General features: G+C 37.4%; 1 long non-coding RNA gene across 4 annotated transcripts in view; it reads left to right on the forward strand.

The window, feature by feature from the left end:
• Positions 1-23821, forward strand: part of LOC309847995 — a 198856-nt gene that overhangs the window by 25370 nt on the left and 149665 nt on the right. The window lies entirely within an intron of this gene.

Below are 23821 nucleotides of genomic sequence, written 5' to 3' on the forward strand. Positions count from 1 at the left end.
TGTTCTAAAATAAAAACTTAAGTTTGACATTTTTTCACAAATTATCTTAAGTAGTTTAAAATATATTTTTGTGTGGCTGTCCAATTTTCCCAGCACCATTTATTGAAGAGGCTTTTTTCCATTGGACATTCTTTCCTGCTTTGTCGAAGATTAGTTGACTGTAGAGTTGAGGGTCTATTTCTGAATTGTGATGCCACCAACGTTGGCTTTCTTTTTCAATATCCCTTTGGCTATTCGAGGTCTTTTCTGGTTCCATATAAATTTTAGCATTATTATAAAATGAAATTGGACCATTTCCTTACAACACACACAAAAATAGACTCAAAATGGATGAAGGACCTCAATGTGTGAAAGGAATCCATCAAAATCCTTGAGGAGAACACAGGCAGCAACCTCTTCGACCTCCGCCGCAGCAGCATCTTCCTTGGAACAACGCCAAAGGCAAGGGAAGCAAGGGAAAAAATGAACTATTGGGACTTCATCAAGATCAAAAGCTTTTGCACAGCAAAGGAAACAGTTAACAAAATCAAAAGACAACTGACAGAATGGGAGAAGATATTTGCAAACGACATATCAGGTAAAGGACTAGTGTCCAGAATCTATAAAGAACTTAGCAAACTCAACACCCAGAGAACAAATAATCCAATCAAGAAATGGGCAGAGGACATGAGCAGACATTTCTGCAAAGAAGACATCCAGATGGCCAACAAACACATGAAAAAGTGCTCCATATCACTCGGCATCAGGGAAATACAAATCGAAACCACAATGCGATACCACCTCACACCAGTCAGAATGGCTAAAATCAACAAGTCAGGAAATGACAGATGCTGGCGAGGATGCGGAGAAAGGGGAACCCTCCTACACTGTTGGTGGGAATGCAAGCTGGTGGAGCCACTCTGGAAAACAACATGGAGGTTCCTCAAAATGTTGAAAATAGAACTGCCGTATGACCCAGCAATTGCACTATTGGGTATTTACCCTAAAGATACAAACGTAGTGATCCAAAGGGGCACATGCACCCGAATGTTTATAGCAGCAATGTCCACAATAGCCAAACTATGGAAAGAACCTAGATGTCCATCAACAGATGAATGGATCAAGAAGATGTGGTATATATACACAATGGAATACTATGCAGCCATCAAAAGAAATGAAATCTTGCCATTTGCGACAACATGGATGGAACTAGAGCGTATCATGCTTAGTGAAATAAGTCAAGCAGAGAAAGACAACAATCATATGATCTCCCTGATATGAGGAAGTGTTGATGCAACATGGGGGCTTAAATGGGTAGGAGAAGAATAAATGAAAGAAGATGGGATTGGGAGGGAGACAAACCATAAGTGACTCTTAATCTCACAAAACAAACTGAGGGTTGCTGGGGGGAGGGGGTTTGGGAGAAGGGGGTGGGATTATGGACATTGGGAAGGGTATGTGCTTTGGTGAGTGCTGTGAAGTGTGTAAACCTGGTGATTCACAGACCTGTACCCCTGGGGATAAAAATATATGTTTATAAAAAATAAAAAATTAATTTAAAAAAAATAAAATATATTTTTGTGAATCTGTTAGGAAAGTTAAAATAATTTATTGCTACATGTGAAGGTTACTATCATTGAAGTCCACAGTGCTTCATCCATTTCCCATTAGTACACAAAGAGTGTGTGAAAACTGAAAATCCTGGACACAGACCAATATTAAGTTGGGGGAAGATTGGCTTGGGAGAGAAAAGCAAATAAGAAGGATAGGAATATTCCAGAGTTAAAATTTGAAATGGCCACTTCCCTATTTGCATCATCTTTACAAATATTCCAAACAGTTACAGGCTTTTCTTGAGAATGCAATTAATGTTATCATGTAGAATTGTGAATAATGTTAGTTGATTCATAGAGTGGTAAAGGAATGCTTTCAAGTAATCAATAAAAGGGTGGTGAAGAATTCTGAAAAATAGAGACCCTCAAATACTGGCTTTTGAATCCAGGCCAGGATGGTGACATCATGGATAGTAGGAAGTTATAAAAATTAAAGATTTCTCAGACTTACAATAAAACATTTTAATTAATTAAGATGGGCCCCATGGATCTATAATTTAAAAATGTATCCAGGTTACTCTGATCTTTAGAATACTAACTTTGAGAGATGTTAAGACTTTTTTTAAACCACATGGTTGTGCAGATATTTTGCATAATTTTTTCTTAACATATTTCAGCATAAACTTCCTTCTCCAAGCATCTTATATAATTATTTTATGGACACGTTTTGAGAAATGATTTTCACAGAGTTAAAACCATTTGCTGTGGCTATGAGGTCTGGTGGAAAATTGAGTAGTTATAAACAGGTTTAAGTATAATAGAGATATAGGAGTGCGTGTATGGATACTATTCTCTAGATACTCTAAGGAAAAGAGACCTAGCATAACATGAGCAGTTAGAATATGAAATCAAATAAAGACCAGAATGTGATATTGCCTATGGGGCTGAAAAATTACAATCTGGGCTTAAAACTAGATTTGGTCATCCCTTCTTAGAAGCAATCTCAAGAGGCAGTCATTGACAGATCCCTCACCTGTGTAATAGGCTCTGTTGGGATGAGTGGGAACCTGTCCCCCGTCTCCAGGGACAATTGAATCCCAAGTGCAACAAACAATATTGGCAAATCACTGTTGGGATCAAAAGGAAGGAACATCAGTTATTGCCACTTCGCTTGGTTACAAAGTGCTTCAACCACGACCCAATGTCCAATCACATAAAAATTGCCAAGACTTTTGTGAAGATAATAGTACCATGAGGAGGTAAGGAGAGGGGATTGTAAAGCTACATTCTAGAAATAGAGTAGTTCTCAAGTTGTTCCAGGAACTTTCTGAATGAGATGGTCCTTGTTTTCCCCTCCTTTTTCTTTCCTCTGCTTTCTTCCTCCTCACCTCTCTTGTCCCATATTTTCTTTCCCCTTTTGCCCCTTTTTCTGATCTTGCTTATGTGTCAGGAATATCTCTGGAGTGACCAGGAAAAAAATCCATGAGTCTCTGCCTAGAGGAAAGGATTCCTTGACAATGTCTAACTCCTTCTGCTGTGATTGTTCATTCTCTAAATACTGCTGACCTGACCTTCGTTCTTCCAACTGAGACTTCTGCTATGCACACTTCCTGTGCATTTCCACAATATCCTCTGAAACCTGTCTTTATATTTATAAACTTGAATTATGATTTTAGTGTACATGTGTCCCACTAAGTAGATTTTTAATGCCTTTAAGACAGGGATTGCATTCCTCCATACTGTATTCTCAGTAGTGTTTGGTACATTATATGAACTTGGAAATTATAATTGATCTGAACTTGGATAAAAAAAATAATTAAAAGAGAGAATTTTGTGAAAATAGTTCCTCCAGATTCTAAGACTAATAATATTTGCCCGTAATCATTGTCAGTCACTTAACAATGCCTGATGATTGTTTACTGGGCAGATATACCAGTGTTCTTAGAGTTTGGGGCTGCTGAATAAGGGGATGACCTCCTAGAGTGTTAGCAGTCTTAGGAGGAACCTAATTCAGCTCAAAAGTAAATTCCTCAGAACAAGACTGGTTGAAAAGCCAGATGGCAATGAAAGGAGAATGTGTGTATACACACACACACACACACATACTCACGTACTCACACATATATGTTTATAACCATGAATTATTCTACTCAGGGTTATTTAAATCCTCCTTTGGGTGTGTCTGCCTCTACCTTAGGACCTCATAACTAAAACAGGATGTGGCCTAACACGAAATCCAGAGGAAATCAACTGAGTCAATTTAATGCAATAAATACTTATTGATTATTATATGCAAGGAATATAGGTGACTAACCGAAAGACTGAGAATAAGGGAAAAGTTAAAGAAACCTGGGTCATTGTACATGAAGCCAGATTGACCTCAGGGTTGGGGAACTGAGGTAACAGATTTCAGGTCCCTGAATAAATGTCATTTGTAAGCAAAATGTGCACATTTCCACCAAGACACATAAAAAGAGTATACACAATGAGCATTTTTAGCAGGAAGCATTTTTAGTTTAGAATCAGCCTTCCTAGAGTGCTTTACCAAATGGGCTAGGATGGCTATTTCTTGGGAGATGGTTATAAGGTTAAGGGAACTTCTTCGTTTCAATCTTTTTAATAAGTAAAAAAAGGCAAGATCCTCAGATCTCCCTTCTGGCTATGTAGCTCTAGGACATTTTAGTTCTTTCTTATGCCTCTCCTCTAGTGACCTTAATTCCTTTTATCAATTTAAAGTTTAAAGCATTTATAAGGAAAATATCATTTAAAAGGATGAGAAATTGCAAACTTTTCCAGCCAAATCTATTTTAGAAAAAAATCCCCTATTTTAAGTAACCTCATGAGTTTTTCCAGGGCAGACACAACCATTAAAAGATGCAGTTAACACAGGCTTTAACTTTGAAGGAGATGATAAGAAATACAAAAACAGACTTCCCTTTTATAGTGTGTACAATCATTGTCTTCTTTAAAAAGAAAAAAAAAATGGAGATGATGCATGAGGTTTCAGAAGCAAAAAATAGTCCAAATAAACTGCTCACATGCTACTACTACTCAATTCTGATTAAAACCTCTCACCAACTTTACATTTAGACATTCATAATTAGATCATCTTAAACAGCCAAAACTGAGAATGGCTGTCAATGGCATGGCCTTGGTTCTTTCCCCTTTCTGTTGAGGGTTTCTATGGCATTTGATACTCCCTGATGCAGCCAGTTTCCAAATGCTTCTGGAAAATTTGCACATGCCATGCCTGCTAAATTTACATTCACATACTCTTTCCTACCTCTGCCACGCATGCTCCTGAAGATGTCCCAAACCACACTGTACTCATGCTGCGCCATGATGATATCATGTATTTATCAAGAGCTTTATTTGTGAGGGGTGGCCACTCAGTCTGTGTGTGATAGAAAGGGGAGAATTTGAGGAATCATTGCCATTTTCCATCAAGCGAGTTCAAAAAAACACAGGACAAGGCCATTCAATTGAATTTGACAACTTCCCATGTATTATATTAGGTCCAAATTGTTAATTCTATCATTTCTCCATAATTTTCACAGGTTTTTTCCACAGATTTCCAATATAATATATATAATTCAATATACTTATTATATTATATATAATGTAATATATATATATACATATAATCCAATAACATGGTCCAATAATCCTCACACGACCCAGTAAGTAAAATGGAGTCAGGGTATCATTGCATTAAAAACTTCTCGTCTTCCTCCTGAACCAAGATCCTGTGGATACTGGATTCCTGTTTATGGCTTTCTTATTTGATCTTTTATTCACAAACATGCAGGCAAATATTACACAAACACTCCCTTATGTACACGCACTCACACCCAGAAATTATCAACATCCATCTTCAGGAACTATGATGGATTATGTCTGGGGCAAGGCATGCCACATGTGATTCTGACGTTTTGCCAACTTTAGTATATACTTTCCCTGATCAGTGTTTCTGAACTCTAGTTGCACATTAGAATTACCTGTGGAACTTAAAAATTATGAGTACGTTCTGGCCCCAGGAAAAAGTAAACAAATCTGAGTCAGTGGGGAGGGGGCAAAGCATGAGTAATTTTTTTTTTTTAACTTTTTATTTTTTATAAACATATATTTTTATCCCCAGGGGTACAGGTCTGTGAATCACCAGGTTTACACACTTCACAGCACTCACCAAAGCACATACCCTCCCCAATGTCCATAATCCCACCCCCTTCTCCCAAACCCCCTCCCCCCAGCAACCCTCAGTTTGTTTTGTGAGATTAAGAGTCACTTATGGTTTGTCTCCCTCCCAATCCCATCTTGTTTCATTTATTCTTCTCCTACCCACTTAAGCCTCCATGTTGCATCACCACTTCCTCATATAAGGGCCACAGATAATTCCAAGGTACAGTCAAGGTTCAGGATCAGTGGCTCAGAGGAGCATTTTCAAACTTGAATGTGCAGGAAGCACTTGGGAATCTTGTTAACATGCAGATTCTGACTCAGTAAGTCTGGGGTAGGGCCAGAGATTCTGTAATTCTGTATTTCTACATTTCTAACCAGTTTTCCAATGATGCTGGAAGACCACATTTGAGTAGCTTCACATAAGAAAGAAATGACAATCAGTCGCAGGTGCTTAGAAGGGTTAATTGCAAACCTTACCACAGGAAAGGCCATTCACATTTAAGGCTCAGTCTTCAGTAGGATGTCCTGCCATTGAGCCACAGTAAGTCTATTATCCTTATTAGAACTGTCACTTCAAGACATCAGATCCTTCTTTGTTCAATGAGCTTCTGTTTCACCCTATGGGAAAGTTTCTAATTGTTTTTCCAGCTGTGCTCAGGTAAGCTGAGTTACCTGCTCTATTCTCAGGGACAGATGGACCTTCTACTTCCTTATGAACAACTTAACACAGGGATCATGTTTACCTAGATCACCTGTGTGTTCGTAACACCTTTTATATTGCCTACTAGATAATAATTGTTCAATAAATGTGTGTTGAATGAATGAGCACAGCTCTTAGAACATGTAGCCAGTGTTCTGTCTCTCCAAAAATCTGTGAGCTCTTTGAAAGCAAGGCTTATATCTTTTCATATTTATAGACCCAGTGCCTGGTACGGGGTAGGCAATTAATGCATATACAATATATATAATGAAAAAATTAATACCATGTATTTACAAAGAATATCACTATGTTGTAGAACGATGCAATGATTAATGTTAAGACTCTTACATTCCTTAGCGAATATTAACTTGTATTCATCATACTCTGTATATATGTATTTGTACACATATGTATGTATACCTGTATCAGAGTCTGATTACTATCCGGAGATAATTTTCATTAACAAGAAATTGTAGTATTTTGTAATTAAGAGAATCAAATCCCCTTATTCCTGCCTACTCACCCCATTCATGTATTTGGATCAAAATCCTTCACTGCCAACACCAGATATATGTATGAGCTGTTGCCCTGATTGTGCCTGGTGGAAGCATCGAGACCATGCTTTACAGTAACTATGAAAGTTTCCAAGCCTTCTGTGTAATCATTTGTACAGACCGCTCTGACACTGCTGGCAGTGCCAGTCAGACGTCAGCACAGGAAGTAAGGGCACACACGAATCTCCTCAAGAGGCCTACTTATAGCTCTTACAGACGATTATGCGTGTTTTACTTTAAGAACATAGCCTTTTCCATTTTCAAAGCATTTGAGAATTAGGGGATTGGATCTGCATTGTTGCCTGACATTGATAACAGGAGAGTGTCAGCCCCCTTCTCTTCTTAACTCATCTGCAGGAGGTTTCATTCTTCAGGAGGAAGACTGTGGTGAGCTAATTCAGGACAAGCTGTACCACTGGTCTGGCAGAGTAGTTGAAAGTATGGGTGATGGAGTTAAAAACAGGTGTTCCCAAACCTGCTTCTGCCACTTGCAAATAGTATAACACTGGACAAGCTGCAGACTTTCTCTGTACTTCTTTTTGGCAAAATGGACATAAAATAATATTCGCTTCATAGCATTCTGAGGTTTCGAATTAATTCATGCTTAACACAGAAACTGGCATGTTATTACACGTCTATTATTATTGTTGGGTTTAATTATTTCTATTCTTTGACTTCTGAAATCTTCAAGGTTTCCATGGTAGAAGCCAGCACATATGTTATCAAGCAATTGATTAACCAGCATATTAATGTTGATCATATGTTTTGATTGATTTCAGAGTAGAGAAAATTACACTCAGGAAAAATGACCAAATTTGTGATTCAGTTGATGCCAAAAGACTGGATTGACTCTATTATTTTTCCCCCAGCAAGTTAATTAGACTTTGGGTACTACAGGTTAGTTGTATGAGACAAAGTCAGGATGTAAGGTGAATATGACAGGAGAAATCAATAATTAGAGAGAACTCGGGGTATTGCAGGATTTGTTCTAGCACAGTTGGAAACCTAACCACATGTGTTTTGCAAATTGCATTTCCTATTGATAGGTCTTCCAGATCCTGAGGTACATTTATAACACTCATCTTGAGGCTTAGGGCTACAACTTTCTCCATCTTCTAGTAATCCTTAATGGATATTTTCTATAGTATTTATTTTTTTTAAACAGGAGACACCGATCCCATATATAAGTCAATTTGTGAGTGTTTTTATTTATTTGTTAGCTTGGACTAGCCTTGGAAATCTCTTTGTTCTTGAAAATAACCAATATGAATATCCTTCACTGGCCATTTTCTATAATAGACTCCAGGTTTTTTAAAACTAAAATTAAGGTGCCTGGATGGCTCAGTCAGTTAAATGCCTGTCTTCAGTTCAAGTCATGATCCCAGGGTCCTGGGATCAAGTTCTACATTGGGCTCAGGGCTCAGCAGGGAGTCTGCTTCTCCCTCTGCCTCTGCTCCTTCTCCCTGCTTGTGCCCTCTCTGTCTCTCAAAAAATAAAAAAAAAAATGAATAAAATCTTAAAATAAAAATAAATTTTAAAAAACTAAAATTAAGGAACACCTGGGTGGCTCAGTGGGTTAAAGCCTCTGCCTTCGGCTCAGGTTATGATCCCAGGGTCCTGAGATGGAGTCCCGCATCAGGGTCTCTACCCAGCAGGGAGCCTTCTTCCTCTTCTCTGTCTGCCTGCTTCACTGCCTACTTGTGATCTCCATCTGTCAAATAAATAAATAACATCTTTAAAAATTTTTTTAAATTAAAAAACTAAAATTAAAATGTTTTTCATTGAGCCTCTGTCCTAGAAAGCAGATTTTTTTGATGAGAGTTTGTTTCTTAAAGCAAAAATGATGTAAGAATACTAATTACCTTGCTTTATTTTTTCCTTAGTTCATGTTCATCATTTTGCCCACTGAGTATATAAAATATAGAGTAATTTCTGTTTTGTTTTACAAAATTGGATTTTAATGGCTTATTTGGGTCTAAAAATATTTCCTTATGCCAAATTTTAATCAACAGTATCAATCTGAATCTCACTAAACTGTTTTAACCAAAATTTGAATAAAATTCAAAAATCAACAATTGAACATGTAGAATTTCCTTGTTTCTAAAGTGAATCAAAATTGATAGTTTGAGAAGGACAAATGCCATATGATTTCACTTATACATGGAATCTAAAAAACAAAACAAGTGAATAAACAAACAAAAATCAGAATCAGACCTATAAATAGAGAATAAAATGATGGTTGCAAGAGGGGGAAGGGTGGGCAAAATGGATGAAGGGGACTGGGAGGTACAGGATCCAGTTATGGAATGAATAAATTATGTAAATAAAAGACACAGCATAGGGAACTTAGTGATACTGTAATAGCATCATAAGGTGACAGGTGGTAGCTACACTTGTGGTGAGCATAGCTATAATGTATAGAATTGTTGAAATCACTGTGTTATACACCTGAAACTAATATAACATTGTGTGTCAACCATACTCAAGTAAAAAAAAAAAAATAGATAAAATTCAGAGAGAAAAAAAACCTTGGTGGTTTTGTTTTATAATTTTTTAAATTTTTTTATAAACATATAATGTATTATTAGCCCTAGGGGTACAGGTCTGTGAATCTCCAGGTTTACACACATCACAGCACTCACCATAGCACATACCTTCCCCAGTGTCCATAACCCCACCACCCTCTCCCTATCCCCTTCCCCCCAGCCACCCTCAGTTTGTTTTGTGACATTAAGAGTCTTTTATGGTTTGTCTCCCTCCTGATCCCAGCTTGTTTCATTTATTCTTTTCCTACCCGCAAACCCTCCACATTGCATCTCCACTTCCTCATATCAGGGAGATCATATGATAGTTGTCTTTCTCTTATTGACTTATTTTGCTCAACATAATACCCTCTAGTTCTATCCACGTCATCACAAATGGCAAGATTTCATTTCTTTTGATGGCTGCATAGTATTCCTGTGTGTGTGTGTGTGTGTGTGTGTGTGTGTGTGTATTCCACTTCTTCTTTATCCATTCATCTGTTGATGGACATCTAGGTTCTTTCCACAGTTTGGCTATTGTGGACATTGCTGCTATAAACATTCAGGTGCACATGCCCCTTCGGATCACTATGTTTGTATCTTTAGGTAAATACCCAGTAGTGCAATTGCTGGTCGTAGGGTAGCTCTATTTTCAACTTTTTGAGGAACCTCCATGCTATTTTCCAGAGTGGTTGCACCAGCTTGCATTCCCACCAATAGTGTAGGAGGGTTCCCTTTCTCCGCATCCTGGCCAGCATCTGCCATTTCCTGACTTGTTAATTTTAGCCATTCTGACTGGTGTGAGGTGGTATCTCATTATAAAAACCTTATAGTTTTAATTAGAGGTTGCATGCCCTTTATTTTTTAAGAGGTAATGCAAGCCTGTGGTCTTAATTGGGATTCATTCAAAGTTGCATTTTTTATTTATTTTTTATTCTAGTGTTTCTCAGCATATGGTCTATTTCCCACTTTCATTACAACTATTTGGGCATGTTTGTTAAAAAACTTTGATTCCCGGCTCCATTCAAGAGTTAATGAGGCAGGATGTCTGAAGGTAGAGCTAAGGAATCTGCTTTTTTTTTTTTTTTAATATCCCATATAACTCTTATACACATTAAAATTTGATCTGAGTGCCACTGGCAGGAATCAATGGAGGCCAATGACCATTAATTGAGCTTGCTTAGGAAAATGTGGGTATGAATAAGGGCCAGGCAATTCAGCCTTGATGATCAGTGTATGAATGGTAGAAAGTCACATGCTATTTTCTGCATTTTTATTTGAAATCTTTTACTTTGTATGAACAACTGATATTCAGGAAAGTGCTTAAAAATTGTAGTTACATCCTAATTCACAATAGAGTGATGAATGTAAAAAAGAATGTTTAGAGGATAAAAATGGGTGAGATGTGCATTTCCACAGAGAAAAAGCTGTTGATATGAAAGATAGGCTAAAGAAATGGGACAGTATCATGTCCATTTCCTAGTACAGTTGTGTAAATTGTTTATTAAAAATTCCTGAAGCTAAGGTTAGTTCCAGCTAATTCATTCCCATCTGATTATACTAGTTTTTAAAAATTATATTTTAAAGTTAAGTAAATACTTTCTGCACCTCTAAAACCCTAAATTTTATTCATTTACTTGTATATAGAACTGTTGAATCTTCAACATTTGGATTGAAATGCCCACTGCCATTTTGTAAAATAGTTTTAATCAAATAACCTCCTTTTGGGGAAGATTTTCTTTTATCTCAGTTTTGCTTTGTATTTCATTAAGAAGTTTGTTGATATTCTCCAAAGATTTTCTCCTAAGAAAGGGAGAAAATAAAAGAATTATACTTTCAATCTTTAATATATATAAGTTGCAAAATATTTGATATTAAGCCAACATGAGACGATAAATAATTCATGTAGTCTATTGGTAATTGGCAATGGGAGATGGGAACCACATAAATGAAATATATCTCTTTGCTATCGTTTGCCCAATGTAATATATTTTATAGACACTAATGATACACAAACAGTAAAGTTTAATGATGTTTTGAATGCTGATTATACCTAAAAGATGCTTCAAGTCATACAAATATTCCAGAAGTGATCACACAGTGAGCTATTTGTTGAAATAAACATTACAGGATGGCTTAAGGTCAATTTAATTAAATATATATGGAGATCTTTTTGTAGTTGCATGAATCTCACTATTGCTCAGTCACTTAAATCTGTTTACTTCTCAAATAAATCAGTTCTGGAAAAACAGTAAAATGGAGTGTGTCACCAATTAGTGCAACTGTTCCTCAAATTTAATTAACCTTTTATTTAATCAAAGGACACACCTGCAAGATTCCATTTATTTCAGGGTTGATGCTGCTGTTTCCCAGAGATTCTCTTAGGACTCAGGATCTTCTAAGCAGATGCTTAGACCAAGGATGATATTTTTTATATCAGAAAGATGGCAATTCATTAGACTAAAAGTAGATAAAATGGGTTAATTAATGAAGCTACCCTTGAAAAAAATGTCACTTTTTTTTTATGAGTAAATTTAATTTTTTATTTTTTTTTATAAACATATATTTGTATCCCCAGGGGTACAGGTCTGTGAATCACCAGGTTTACACACTTCACAGCACTCACCAAAGCACATACCCTCCCCAATGTCTATAATCCCACCCCCTTCTCCCAAACCCCCTCCCCCCAGCAACCCTCAGTTTGTTTTGTGAGATTAAGAGTCACTTATGGTTTGTCTCCCTCCCAATCCCATCTTGTTTCATTGATTCTTTAACAATCCAATTCTATTATAGAGCACTTTCATCCTGTATTTAACATTTAGGAAGAGGTTTTGTTGCTACCCAAATTCTTACTATCAGTAAATGGAAGAATAGTGAATAAATAAGACAAAGTTTTAGAACTTGTCCATTCACAGAGTATTTTTACTTATCGAGCTGCTCTGTGTTGCATTATAACTTTGTGAAATATTGTTAGATTTCAGTTAGCATAACAAGAAAATATCCATTTTTTAATCAGTGAAACTGAATTATGCTGCTTCACTGAACTGATCTGGACAGGTTGCTTATAATACTCAAGGTATTGTCATCCAGCTGCAGTAATAGTGACAATCTGAATAGGAAGTGGGATCTCAAAAGCCTTTCACCAGATGGGAGATTTTATTTATTCCTTGCAACCAGATGCCACCAACTTCTCTTTCTGATGAGGCTGTTTACTTATTTTACTTGGAGAGGCGGTGGTTGCTCTCAGTCATGTTTATTGAGAATTTCAACTCCCAGTTGAACAAAAGAATCCTCACTTAATAACAGCTAATTAACATAAAACCAAAATTCTTTTGTGATTTAAGAGAACCATTCAACCGATTCTTTTCTCTATTTCATTAGCAAACTGTCCAAACCCTGGTTTTTCAATGCTGGTGGCAATTGTGCAGTAATGAAGGAGGCAACATCAAGTGGTTTCACCTGCGTGATTCTGGAGCCAACCTAGGGGCAGCCCAGAGTGTGACCTGGCATAGCCTAGAGCTGGAAGGGGACCCTCAGCCCACAACAGCCCCATCCTAGAATCCCTAAGTGCTGGTATAGAGTCTTTAACAACTGAAATACAGTTAAATTGTAAGATTGACAACATGATTATTCTGAAAGTAGTTCCCTCATCCCCACCCTCACCCCAATTGGGCTCTGCAATCCTGGGCTTCCTGTATTCTCTCAGAACTCTCCATGAGCCATTCCAAAACTTGTACTCTTCCTCCTTCCTCTATCAACTGAAGAAATCCTATGCAGAAACACATGTAAAACAGACTAGAGTAGTGTAGCTCAGAAGGGTGTGGAACTTCAGCTCTTTAGTATTCCCCCTCAGAGCTTTCTAGCAGCTCCTCAATACCCTTGGGTCTTATTGCTCCAGGTGTCCCAGCAATAGACCAAAACTGCTTCAGAAATTTGTCAGCTCTTTCCTGTCCTAACCCATCATACAGTGAAACAGGTGGTCCCCAGCCAGGCCACCATGTGTGTCCTCAACCTACACAATCCATGATCCTTGACCCAAGCAAGACGAAAGCCATCTAACCTATCTATACCTCAGTGTCCATCTATGAAATTAATCACTCATTAAAATGTGTCCTCTTATCACACAGATCCACATGTGTTATATATAATCACAGAAAACAAGAACCTATTTCAATAAGTTAGGCCATAGAACATGCATTGTGTTCCTAACATTGTGGCTCTCATTGCATAGGTGCATTCAGATTCTTTGAATGTTCCCACAGGGAACATAGAATTTAATTATCTGTTACAAATTTAGTACATTTATATGAGAATGGCTCTAAAATCAAAGGCATTGTGGAAGAATGTCTTCATAGCCTTACCACATTTAGGATAGCAGCAGTGACTCTTGCGGTCACTACCATAAGAAGGTTATGGAGTCAACCAGATCTGTTTGTTTTTTGGTTCTGTTACTGATTGGGAAATTACTAAATCTCTTTAAGCTTTGGCTCCTCATGTATGAAGTGGAATATGTAAATAGTGTGTACATACAAGATTGTTACGAGTATTGCATATGAAGCCCTTAACATAGTTTCTAACACATAGGAAGTATTTACAAATGTTTGCTATTTTGATTATTACTAAAATTATTTTTATTATTGATAATCCAATTCTACTTCCTATACTTATAGGCCAGATTACTATATTAATCTCCTAATGCTACTACAACAAGTTCCCTCAAATTTAGTGGCTTAGAACAACACAGTTTATTCTCTTAGAGTTCTGGAGCTCAGAAGTCCAAATTCAGTCTGACTGGGCTCAAGTCAAGGTGTCAGCAGGGCTCGTTTCTTCTTCTTTAGGCTCTAGTGGATAAATAGTCTCCTTGCCTTTCTACCTTTTAGAAGGCAATTGCATTTCTTAGTTGGTGGTTTCTTTCTCCACCTTCAAAACCAGAAGTGTAGCATCTTCCAATCTTAGTCTCTGTCTTTGTCTTCCTTTCTGTCTCTCTGTCTTTCTCCTCCCATTATCACATCACCTTCTCAGTCTTTGACCGTCCTACCTCCTCTTATAAGTATCTTTATGATTATATCCAAGGGACAGAATAATCTCCCAATCTGAAGATCTGCAAAGTCCCTTTTGAATATAAGTAAGGTAACATATTTATAAGTTTCTGGAATGAGGACCTTGACATCTTTGGGTGTCCATTATTCAACCTACCACAATAACTAAAACCCATGAGTTTATCTGGGTAGTTATGTGACCCATGTCTCAAGGCTCCCAGCTAAGTTTCAATCTGATTTAGTATTCCATCTCTTGTTGCCAACCTAATCTTGTTTTAATTTGAAAATAGGTTCATAGACTGTTATTTGTTATTATTTTTAAATTAACACCAATAATACATGTATATAATTTTATTTATTTATTTATAATTTTATTATATAGAAAAATGTGAAAATTCCTTTTCCCCAGATGTAACCACACTAAAGGATTCATGGCTAGCCTTCTGTATTCTTCTTTATACTTACATAATTATTACATTTTATATAAATATACTTGTATGCCTGTTTATCTTTTTTGGTCTTTATTTTTTACATAAATAGGATCTTACCATAAGTATTACTCCATCTATTTTTTTCCTCACTTACCAATAATGTCATTTTTTTAACCTGGAGTATAGAATTGCACTGAATTTTCAACTACTGTCTTTCAGAAAGACATTTCTGTTCCAACTTTGTGCTGTCACCTCAACACTGTGATGAATAGAGGTCTTTGTGCATGTAGGAATGAATTTATAATGGTAGATTATTAGAAGCAGCAATGTGTGTGTCTGTGTTTTAATCCTAAAGTGTAACGATTTGAGGGCTTAACCAATATACAATCCAACTGATGTTTGTATGAAACTATATAAGAGAGTACTCATACCACTGTGTCTTCAATTACAATTAATATTCTCAATTTTTGTCCCAGTTTGATAGGAGGAAAGTTATACTGTATAATGGCTCCAATCTGTATTTCTTGAATTAGTAACATTGAAGTTTTTTAGTGCTTCCTTAGAAGGATGATTCAAATATGAATGTACAAGGAATTCAATGACACCCTCTTAGGCTAACTGCCCCAATTCTAAGCCACATGGCAAGTCTTTACACATATTTCATAGCATTTTTCTATGGCCTCACTTTACATTATATAGCTTACATAGAGTTCTTCTGCAATCAATCCCACAGTCAGTGAAACATTTATTCTTATTTTGTGTCTAAACACTGTTTTTTATATATGGTTATTTTTCTCACCAGTCTTATTTGTTAGACAGGCTTAGGATAACTGAATCTGCTGTTATTTCATAATTGCTATCATTGTAGTTCTTATTTTCCCATTATTTTCATACTGGTTTGGGTTTCTCACTGATCATTTAAAAGTAATTAAGAAAGTCTACCACACTATACACAATCTGTGATGCCTAAGGTTTTGCACATTAGTCTGTTTATATATAAAATAACATCAGGCTGAAACTAATTTACCAAACTACCATGGCTCTTCAGGTGATCAATGATCACTTTTAACACAACTGGAACCAATCCACTCAAAAGAATGACAAAAAACACATCTAATTTGCACTTGGTTAATGTTGGCAGAAGAGCAGTGGAAACTGGTGTACTTTTCCATCAATATCTCCTGAATGAGGTCATCTGGAACCTCAGGCGCATTGATTAGGGTGAACTTGCATGTATCCTTTGATTACAGTCATGTTGTCAAGATTCAATTATGCTTCACTGGTAAAAACAAAAAATGGCAATTATAGCCCGAACTATTTTAGAACTGGAGTTTTCAACTACGTGAGCAAGTTTCTGCTTCTATTATATTGTGGACAAAAGTTTATTCTGTAAGTCAGTAACTGAACTTAAAATTATGCATGTAAAAGCAAATAATGACCCTGATACTGGATTCATACACTCAGGATTCCATACTGAGGAAATTGAGATGGTCAGGGAAGAGTCACCAAGGGGATTGATATTTGAGTTGTTATCTGAATTAAGAGAACAGAACAGCCATGTTAGATTGGGGACAAAGTATTCCTAGCAGAAGGACGGCAAGGGCAAAAGTCCTAAGGCTGGAATGAGGGTAGCTGGTGAGAAACAGAATGAAGTTTAGATGTGGCCAGAGCACAGTAAGCACAGATGAAGGTAAAACACAATGAGGGTGGTAAGCTTGGATGGACAAAGTTGGAAACACAATGGAACACCATTAGAGGGCTTTTTTTTTAAAGGAGGAGCCATATGATTTTATCTGAATTTTGGAAGGATCACTTTGACTATCAGGAGAAGGGACAGTAAGAAGTTGTGGGAAGTTGTGCATTGAAAGATGATTGCGACTAGATTAGAGTGGGTGCAGTGGACATGGGCCAATTTGGAGAACCTAGATAAATATTAAACGTAGAGCAGACACTACTTGATTCATTGTAGTGAGAAAGGAACAGAATAAATTGAAAGACAACTCCTGAGTTATGGCTTAAGCAATCATTTGGGTAGGCAGTATGGCTGTTTAGAGAAATAGAGAACATTCGTGTAGAGGCAGTTTCATCTTTCACTTTAAATTTTTCACTTTTATTTTGAGAAGTCTGTCAGTTGCAGATATCAAGTAAGCAATGAAGAGTTAAAACCAACACTTCATGGGGAGGTGTAGGCCAGAGTTACAGAGTTTTAATTATCAGCATTTAGATAGCATTGAAAGGCACAGTAAGAGGTTAAATTAAAATTTCAAAGGTAAATTGAGGAAGACATTGAAAAGAAGTGGAGGCACAGGGTAATTCCTGAAAGATTCAGACCCTTACAGTTCTAGTAACAGGGGAGGAGCAGATAAGAGAACAGGTAAGAAAAGTGAAATATGGCAGGTGAAAAATGAGAAGAGGAAGTTTCACAGAATACAAGAGTCAGGGGAGGAGTGTAAGAGACCAAACAAGAGTATTTAAGAAGATGACTACTGGAAAGCACTCGTTTGAATCAGCAATGGAGTTATAGGTGTGATGCTGACCAGAGAAACTTTAATTGCTTGATGAGGACTAACTTTTTTTAATCAGTGTATGTGGGAGATCACTGGGAGGTGAGGCAGTAGAAAAATGATTTGTAGAAAATTATTCCAAAACTTCAGAGAGGTAAGTAGAGAAATGGTAGAGTAGCTAGAAAAGGATGTGGAGACAAGGAAGCTATATTTAAACATGGGGAATTCTAGAATGGGTTTCCACACTTATGGCAATTGTCCATAGAAACAGAGTAGTAATGCAAGAGAGGAGATAACCAGGAGAGTAAAGCCATCAAAAAGGGGAGCAAGGGTATGACAGGGGGAACATATGAAGGCATTAACCTTTGCCAGGGCATTTCTCCTTTGAAGGAAGAGGAAAGAGAAGATGCAAGCAGATTTGGCCGGGAGAATATGTAACATATTTCTCTATGAGGACTTCAATATTTCAGTGAGATAAGATGCAAGTGCATTAACTAAAAATGGAAAAGTGGGCGCGCCTGGGTGGCTCAGTGGGTTAAGCCACTGCCTTCGGCTTAGATCATGATCTCGGTCCTGGGATCGAGTCCCGCATCGGGCTCTCTGCTCAGCAGGGAGCCTGCTTCCCTCTCTCTCTCTCTGCCTGCTTCTCCATCTACTTGTGATTTCTCTCTGTCAAATAAATAAATAAAATCTTCTTAAAAAAATGGAAAAGTGATTATAAGTGGCAGGACATGGACGCCTGAGTGGCTTAGTTGGTTAATCAACTGCCATCAGCTCAGGTCATGATCCCGGGGTCCTGGAATTGAGTCCCATGTCAGGCTACCTCCACTCTGCAGGGGGTTTGCTTCTCCCTCTCCCTCTGCCTACTGCTTGTGCTCGCTCTCTCTCTCACTCTCTCTCTGTCTGTCAAATAAATAAATAAAGTCTTTAAAAAAAACACAACAAGTGATTGGAGATTAGAAAGAAAGGAAGGGGTATGAAATGTTTCTTGCTGAGAGTATAATAATACCCTTCCTTGAAGAAACAGCATAGGTTTTCTGCTATTGAGAACTCATTTGCAATTCAAGATCATGAATTTGTAGTGAACCCAATCTGACCAGTTTCAAGATTTTTTTTTGTAAAACTTCACTGCATGAGTCTATACACAAAGAAGATAAATGTTTAAATCTCAACTTGTGCATTTTCTGGATGAGCAAAATGAAAGCATAAAAGATTTGCAGGAAGATGCCACGGACTGCTTTTATTGAAAGATCATACATTGAAACTGGATTAAGAGGATGTGAGGTCTAGAGTAAGTGGTGGAGCCACTGTATGAGGGTCTAAAAGAGGTGGAAGCATGTTTTCCATGAGAGTGTTTGACAAAACAAGCAGTCATAATAGGACATTTGTGCTTTGAGGTAAGATGGTTTCTGGAGAGAGCAAAACCTAGGATGTAACTATGGCTGAGGTGCAGTGAAGAGATGGATACATGAAAGTCATTCGCTCATTCAACAAATATGTTTTCAGTGCTTTCTGCATACCATGTACTGTTTTTAAGCTGCAGGTTTATAACACTGAACAGAACAGACAGAAACTCCCTGCACCAATAGATTTTATGTTCTAGTGCCTGAAAGATATGACAGATCAAAACATATATATAATAAAGTGTCAGGTGTGACAAATGACAGGGACTGAAGAAGGAGAGGAGGTCAGAGCCCTGTTCAGATAGAAGGTCTCATCAGTCATGATAAAGGGTTTGAATTTTTTCCTTAGTGCGGTGAGATGCCACTAGCAGATTTTGAGAGTGTGTGTGTGTGTGTGTGTGTGTGTTATCAGGGTTGGGAAGACATGATCAGATTTACATTTGTAAATAGATCACTAGGACTACTACCTGGAAAGAAGACCTTTTGTAGTTGAAAGGAGAGACCTGCCTGAAGCTTCTGCACTGATCCCGGCAAGAGATAAAGGTTCTTCCCTATGAGAGAGCACAGCTATGGCAGAAGTAAGCAAAAGAGGTTGAATTCAGAGAATATTTAGGAATTAGAATATCAGATCATCAGGTCCTTGAGCAGCAGTGTGATTCTTTGTGATCTCAGCCTATTCAGCCCCAAGAGACCAACCACTTCTGCTCCAATAACCCGACATTGTCAAATTTCAAATTTGATAACTCTCTTCACAGAAAAAGATTGCACATAATTATGACAACAATTCTATGAGGTAGGTTTCATTAACCATCTTGTAAATGGCTATGCATCATGAACCTTGTGGGTTGCTTGAAAAGAGGCATGAATTTTATATATACAATCAGAATACTGTACTTATTTTCTATTATATATCTTTGTTTGATTTAATAACAGCCTGGAGTCAAATTCTGTCTATTTTGGGAAATACATAAGGAAGTGTACACGTTTTGGGTTAAAAGTCAGAATAGTCTATGTAGTTGAATTCCATGAGAATATCAAGAGACAAATTGGACTCTATTTATAACCCAACAAAATGTTTATTACCCACAGAAAGACGCTGCTTTTGTTTCACAGGTCAGAGATTTTGTGCATTCTGTTCTTGATCTTGCTTCAAAATTGCAAGACCTATGGAAAATAGAATAGTTGTAGTTCATCAAAGTGATCTTGGTTTGAAGTTACTTTTACTTTTGGGATATTCTTATGCATTCAGCACATAAAATTTGGCACAAAGCAGCAACCATCATTGGCTTTCATCCCTGTTTTCCCAAGCACTAGTTTCTTTACTGGCTGAGCCACAAGAGCTATTAAGAGCATTCGGAGAGATTAATCAAAATTGTGTTGGAGTAAGACAATGGCTCAAGGAGCTGAGAAGTCAGGGTTTTAGAGACCTGCTCTTATTACCAATTGCTTAATATCCTGTCAGGAAAGGTGTGATGAAGCCATTGTGACCTGGGTTCTCTAAAGACAGCAATAATAAAAGAGAATTGACGAAGAGGTCCGTGGAAGCCAGTGATGATGGGAGCAAAGTGTTAAATGCTAACAGCATTAATAGACCTCAAAATAGTAAGGGTTTCTGCAAGAGCAAGGAGAGGAGGTAAGGATATGTTAGCGTGTCTGGAAAGGAGGAAGCTGCTCACTCCACTATGCAGATGTGAGCTTAAAGAATACAGAAATAAACACATTCTACTTGATAGCTAGTATTCTCCGGGGATAGCCAGCATTCAGTTGGAGCATGGAGGGGGAGGGGACTTTCAGGAAAAAAGACTGAGAGATATGAGGAGATGAGCTAGTCATGGAGAAGAACTTGAGAGGACACAGGGCAAACTGTTATTATCCTCATTTACGACATGGAAATAAACTGAAGCCCAGAGATGATCATTTATTAAAAATCACAGGGCTTCTATGTGGTGATAGAATTTGGTTCCTTATACAATTTTATCACTCCAAAACCTATGTTCTTTATAGGGGCTATGAAGTTAACCGAGCGTAATATCGAGGAAATGCTGTTATTTACCATGCTTTAGCCTGCGACACAGACATGTAACAATGCTTTTGATGAGATGAATTTGGATGAGATGACATGAATGCTTTATAGAGATGAATTCACTACCCTACTTATGAGGGTCTCAGTGTATTGATATATTTGTTGACTGCCTCTTAAGAAATTAGTTCACAGGGTGCCTGAGTGGCTCAGTCATTTAAGCATCTGACAAGCTCAGGTCATGATGCCAGGGTTGCAGGGTCCTGGGATCAAGCCCAGCATCGGGGTTCTTGCTCCATGGGAAGCCTGCTTCTCCCTCTGCCTATGGCTCCCCCTACTTGAGTGCTCTCTTTCTCTCTCTTTTTCATTCTGACAAAATAAAATCTTAAAAACAAAAAGAAAAGAGATTTTTCCACATGCTGGTCAGGGCGAACTCAGAGCTTTGATAGTCTTTAGTGCCTGCTTTAGAATAGGCCAGGAAAAAAAAGCAAAGAAAAAATAGATTTGGTTGTTGAATAGTGTTTGACTAATTTGCAACATAATTAAGGGTCAGCTATGCACCCAGCTATGAAATGGCACAGTGCAGAACCATGAAAAATATAGTTTCATATCATTGATATCTTTTCTATATCACTATTCATTCCTCAACATCGCTCTTCAACCATAAAATTATGGAAATGTTAATTTTTGCTAGTATGTAAATTTAACTTAAAAAAAAAAGAAAGAAAAAGTTTACCTGGTCAAAGGGTGATTGATAGAATGGGTAGGGCTGCCTTAGCAACTAGCACATAAAACAATCAGTAGAAATACCTATGAACTTTTGGACTAAATTTTCTATGGTTCAGAATGTAAATTATTTTTAAAAACATAACTTTTACCTCTTTCTCCAACTATTTGGGAAAGAACATAGTATTTCTGTATTTTGTATTTTTAAAAAAATAAATGCAGAGAAAGCTAAGATCTAAGAGCCTTCACAGAGGAATAATGATAAAACCCTATTTACTTTAGAGAGATCCAGAACATATGATGTGGATTGAATCTTAAATCTAAAACTCAAATGAGGGTTGATTATCTATAATGGAAATGAAACCTTAGATCTCTTCCTCCTCAAGCAAGCAGCCGGTGATTCTCCTTCCCTGCCCATCCCCAGCAGATGGAAGATGTATATTCTGTGGAGAAACAGAACTCAAGATGCTTGGGATGTGGAGGTCAGGCTTACTGAAGATACAGGGATTAAGTGAAAATCTGCCTAGGAATCCTATGATCATTTCTCATCTCTGTTCCAAGAACAGAGGCGACAAGAATATGCCCTTCCAGTCATCAGAGCAAGAAAATAAAAGATTAGTTTCTAAAGAGACTGCTCTAGGAAAAAAAAAAAAAAAAACACATTTCTCACTTTTGAGATATTCTGACATTTGGGGTCACTGAAGGAAGAGGTTGCTCTGCTAGATCACTTTATGATGCTGTTTACCCATTAAAATTCTTGCCTTGCAGCTGGATTTCCCACAGGACCTTTAGTGTCTCGCTTAAATGGAAATGTAAAGGCAAGGGTCACAAAATATTTCCAAAAAAAAATTCTCTAAAATCATGGCCAAAGCCTAAAATAATAAAAAGAAAATGACTTGGATCAAGAAGAAAACTCAGGATAGCCAAAAGCAAACTTTGTAAAACTACTATTAATATGCTTAGTTTGAGTTGCGCCTGGGTGGCTCAGTGGTTTGGGCTGCTGCCTTTGGCTCAGGTCATGATCTCAGGGTCCTGGGATCGAGCCCCACATCGGGCTCTCTGCTCCGCAGGAAGCCTGCTTCCCTCTCTCTCTCTCTCTCTCTCTGCCTGCCTCTCTGCGTACTTGTGATCTCTGTCTGTCAAATAAATAAATAAAATCTTTAAAAAAAAAATAATATGCTTAGTTTGATAAACATGAATAGCACATCTATAAAGTGAGAATAAATGAGTGCAAATAAAGTGCAAATAAAGCACGGCAAATCAAAAAAGCACTCATGGAAATTAAAATTATGATAATCAGAATTTTAAAAATAAATAGAAGTGTCAAGGGGGTGGGATTATGGACATTGGGGAGGGTATGTGCTTTGGTGAATGCTGTGAAGTATGTAAACCTGGTGATTCACAGACCTGTACCCCTGGGGATAAAAATATATGTTTATAAAAAATAAAAAATTATATTAAAAAAAAAAAAAGATTTTTGAAATAGAGCTTCCTGCAATGGGCTCCCTCTGCCCCAGCCTTCTCCCAGCCTCCAGTGCAGCCTCAGCACAGCATGGAAGGGTCTAGAGACAGGGGGTGTAGATAGAGAAGGGGCACCTCTAAGACCAGGCTGCTCCCAACTACCACTGCTCTGATAAGGCAAGGTTCCATGACACACTGTTCTGTTCAAGATTCTAGCTCTCCCCTTAGGTAATGAGGGAGCAAAATCAAATGAAGGCATGAGAAGCTTCTCATTCCCACACATAGAAATGCTTAACAATTTCTTCATAAATATTTCCTATTGTTATAAGTAGTACTAGTGATATTTATTTCAAATTAACCACTTTCTTTTTTTAAATGAAAAGAGCTTTATTTTACCTGCTTATATTTGTAATACATATTCATTATTAAACATCCAAACAAAACAGCAACATTAAAATAATAATAATAATAATAAATAATCCTCCTGAAATTAGAATAAAAACAAAGAAATGGTGCCTGGGTGTCTCAGTCGGTTAAGTGACTGCCTTTGGCACAGGTCGTGATCCCAGGTCCTGGGATTGATCCCCAGGTCAGGTTCCCTGCTCAGCAGAGAGTCTGCTTTTCCTTCTTCTCTCTGTCCCTTCCCCTGCTCATGTTCTCTCTTGCTCTATCTCTCTAATAAATAAATAAAATCTTAAAAAAACAAAAAGATACCAAATACTGTAAATAAAACAATAAACTAAAAAACCT

This window comes from Mustela nivalis, assembly GCF_964662115.1.
Source record: "Mustela nivalis genome assembly, chromosome: 14".
NCBI classification, from domain to species: Eukaryota; Metazoa; Chordata; class Mammalia; order Carnivora; family Mustelidae; genus Mustela; species Mustela nivalis.